This window comes from Anas acuta, chromosome 1 (assembly GCF_963932015.1).
Source record: "Anas acuta chromosome 1, bAnaAcu1.1, whole genome shotgun sequence".
Lineage (NCBI taxonomy): Eukaryota > Metazoa > Chordata > Aves > Anseriformes > Anatidae > Anas > Anas acuta.
In genome coordinates this window covers 176,602,552-176,606,458 of record NC_088979.1, presented here as the reverse complement: position 1 = coordinate 176,606,458, position 3,907 = coordinate 176,602,552, and the positions used below count along the sequence as shown (strand labels likewise).

Here is a 3,907-nt window from a genome sequence, read left to right as displayed (position 1 = left end):
GACATCTTCAGCTAATGAATCAGCTTAATATGGTTAAAATTTCTTTCTTGTTAGCTTGAGCAGCAGGATAAATGAGTGATACATGTGAGTGTCACAAGGGGAGCGGAACGATGAAGGAGGTTAATTCACACGGGAAGAAAAGGCAATAAATATCTAACCAAGATGAACAAATGAAAAACACTGCAAACAGACAGGAGTAAGCCTGTTCTCGGTGGCTTGAAATACGACAGTATTTACGGTCACTGTCCTGCAGGGTGCACATTAAATTTCCCTGCCTTGTGGGGCTACTCATACGAAAATTAAAGTTTCCCATCCTTTTGAAAAGCAGTAGGCAGGAGATGTGATGTCGGATCACCCTTCGGAGTGTCGAGTTCCTGCGTTGAAGGTTTTGCACATTGAAACGCTCCTCAAGCCTGCACCACCATTGTTTGGCTCTGCCCAAAAGCTGGCCCCAGACGAAGGAGGATGTTGCTGAGGTACAACATCTGCTACCGCAGAAGCAAAGCAGGGCTGGGGAGTTGCAGAGCAGCTCCCTTTCTGATTTTGCTGGCATCCTTTTCACAGCACACACTTGGATACCTGCTGTTACCCTTAGTTTGAACCCAATAAGTGCCGTGTTTGGCAGGGGACAGAAATAGATAACACACGAGAACAGAGCCAAAGGCTCAGCCATCTAGCTGAACATGTAGCTGGCGTTTGCCCTTGTAAAGTCATTCCTCAAAGCGCAGAGACTTTGACTACAGAAGCTGCACCGTGCCCAGCTGGAGCCCTGCAGAGAAAGTCCAACGTCATCTCCTATGTATGGACCCACCAGCTGAGAGCCAGGAAAAGCCACAGTGCCCGAGTAGGACCATCCCCTGCTCAGGGTCAGTCTGGCAGTGACGTTGCTTTGCTCTCTGCTCCCTGCTGTGAGGCCAGGCAGCGGCCACAAGGTGCAGGAGGAGGAGGCGGCCTCCTTCAGGAGCCCACAGGCATCTACCAGAGGAAAGGCCCTGTGTTGGTGCTGCCTTCAAAACCTAGCGTCTGCAGGACTGCGGGCCTGAAGAGAGGAAGAGCTGCTGTGTGGTGGCACTGGGAGATGTGGGGGGCTGGTGAGAGGCACCAGTGTAGCGTGGCCACCCTGCTGCCTGTGCTCCTCTTAGTGTGTCCATCTGTCTGTCTGCTCTCTGCTCACTGCCAGCCCCGTGGTACTGGTGGCTCTCAGCACGAGCTGTTTGTGCTGGTGGGCTGCTGGGGCATGGTGCTCCTGGAACTGTGCTGCCCCATTTCCCTGTGGTGCCCTCTTGTCCTGGCCACGCAGGAGAAACCTGCCCTGGGTCGCTCTGCCTCACACCAATTGTGCTTCCCCCTCTGCAGATATAAATGGGCTGACACTGAAGGCTGTGCTGACATCTGTGCCTCATTGCCATGCAGGCTTCCTTCGTGCATCACTTTTAATGCTCCCAGGAGACACGCTGCCACCGAGTGCGTCAGGCCAGGGCTGGGATTTGAGCTGGGCTCTCCCCTCTTTGCCTCTCATCTGAGGCAGCGGCAGCTCAGAAACGGCTGCTGGGATCAGCTTCCTGTTGGGAACTGCACACAAAGACTAGAGAAAATGAGAGCAAGGGAACACTGAAGCTTCAAGAAGCTTTAAGAAATTAGTCATTGCAGCATGGCTCCTGACTTTGTGCACCACACTGAGCTCTGTCAGCCCTCAGACAGCAGCAGGCCACAGTCTGTGGCACAAAATCCCCTTGCAGGCAGGGCTGAGCTCTCCTAGCTGGTTACTTTGGGCTGCTCTGCGCCCAAAGGCATGGAGGGGTCTGCTGCAGGACAGGAGCTGTATTACCAGGAGCCCTACCCACAGTGCTGCACACAAAGAAGGGGTGTCCCCAGGCACTCATGACAAACGCAGGGACAGGTATCTGGTGGTGGGGCTGTGTGTATGCAACCAGGAAGGGAAAGGCCACAGCATGGTTACGACAGAAAGCCACGGAAGCTGTAGGTGTGTATATATAAGTTAAAACTGGGTCTGCAATGAAACTGGGAAGCAAGGAAAATCTCAGGAAAAGGGCTATATTATTAATAAGGACAGCAAAAAGAGCCCCTGACTCCCTCAATTAACCACTCATGTCCCTCAATCGTGTAACCTAAATTTACAGTGGTAGCTGTGGGAAAAGCTGCCATATGATACCTGAAAACCCTGCCAGGAGTCAACAGCAATGAATTCAATGAATTTTGAATGGATGTTCTCTTCTCCCATCCCACCACACTCCTTTTTTTTTTTCTTTTTTTTTTTAAGCTGTTCATCTTTGCTTAAGCCTTGTGCAGCAACTAAGTTGCAGCCCATCACCCGAAATCATGTGCATGTGTGAGAAGTAGGCATTTGGATGCTTAAGCATGTACACCTGTGCTTCATCGTAGTTCAGATTCCAGCCAAGTAATGAGACAAAGAGTCATGAAGCTCGTGTCCTAAGGAGAACAAAATAACAATCCTATCTCCAGGTCCTCTCCAATATTATTACAATACAGCATATTTAAAATGCCTCTATCAGCTACTCCAAGACTGTGGTTTCCCCAGCTGAACATCCTAAAAGAAATTCCCTTAGGGTTCCAGTGCAGAAGCAAATGTCACCAGGTGCTTGTCCTTGGCATTCATTTTCGTCCTATTCAGCCCCAGGGTGCCGAGTTAGGACCCGGGGCCAATGATGGCAGTGGGCAAGACCTAGTCATCCAGGCCAAGCCTAACTAAACCAAAGGCAAGGCAGACACAGGACCTCTGGCAGCTCTCTGTAGGCAGAGAGGGTGGGCAGCAGACGAGCCGCCAAGATGAGATGAGATGAGAGGGTGGATCTCTCTGCCTGGTTCATTTGGTGAGATGTGTGATCTCCCTGATCCTGCTACCCACCTCACAGAGTCACTTTGACCCCTGGTAGTCTTCTTCTGCAGCCTTCCAGCCCCAAAGCTCCTGTGCCATTTGCCTTGGCCCCCTTCCAGAAGTTATGTGCTTCTGGTCTGCTGGGACACCCGTCTGAGGTTGGCTTCTGAGTTAAAATGAGCTCAGTGGTCGTGTACCCAGGGAGATCAGACCGAATCTGACAACTTCTTCATCACCTTCTCTGGAATTAGTTTTGGCAGCCAGTTCCCAAAACCTTGTTAGGGTTCTTCCGAACTTGCTCTCTTGCACACCACGTGAGTCACTCCTTTGAGTCACCCTTCTGTAACGATTTAAAACATTTCTCTTGCTTCCATACAACTGACACGAAAGCCCTGTTCCTGTTCCTTGCTGGCTCGTTATTTTTTCTGCGGCTCCCACCCACTAACTAGTCAGGGAGGACACCTCAGTCTCACCCGCGCTTTGAATCCAACTTTTTCTTCTCACCCCTGCAGGTCACGCTGTCTGCAGGAACGTGAATTTCTTTCCTTCCCACCTTTCTCCACACGGCATTGTGTGACGACTCATCTGAGGGAAAGCTGTAAGGTGAAATCAATCGCCTTGCATGGGGCTGTGTGTGCTGGGGGCTCGGTAACGCCGCAGACCAACAGGGTGCAGTACCACACCGCACACCGCTGCCCACAGGCACCCTCAGCAAGCCCACAGGCGAGGGGTGATGTCCCAATTCCCAAACACGAAATTCACTTTTAACTAGTTTAACATCTGTTTCTCAAGCACATTTTAATGTTCTTATCTAAATGAATTTGGATTGCACAGAAATAAGAGAGGGCAGGTGGAAAAATGCCTTTTTTTTTTCTTTAAGCCACTTAAAACAAACACTTTTCACCTGTTCAGCTGAAACCCTCACAGTAGCAATTACCTGCCGCATGTTTTCACAGCTCTGAAGCCTCAACAAATAGCCACGAGCCTTCAGATGAGGTGCATGCATGCTGACTGCAAAGAGGATTTAAAGCGATCTCTTATAAATAGTTA

At 50.4% G+C, this 3,907-nt stretch overlaps 1 long non-coding RNA gene across 1 annotated transcript; it reads right to left on the bottom strand.

Moving 5' to 3' along the window:
- Positions 1–1,215: 1,215 nt before the first annotated feature.
- LOC137849649 (uncharacterized) lies at positions 1,216–3,626 on the bottom strand. Its single transcript, XR_011092005.1, has 2 exons — positions 3,331–3,626; positions 1,216–3,197 (listed from the first exon to the last, which is right to left on the bottom strand). It is a non-coding gene; the product is annotated as an uncharacterized lncRNA (long non-coding RNA).
- Positions 3,627–3,907: the final 281 nt, after the last annotated feature.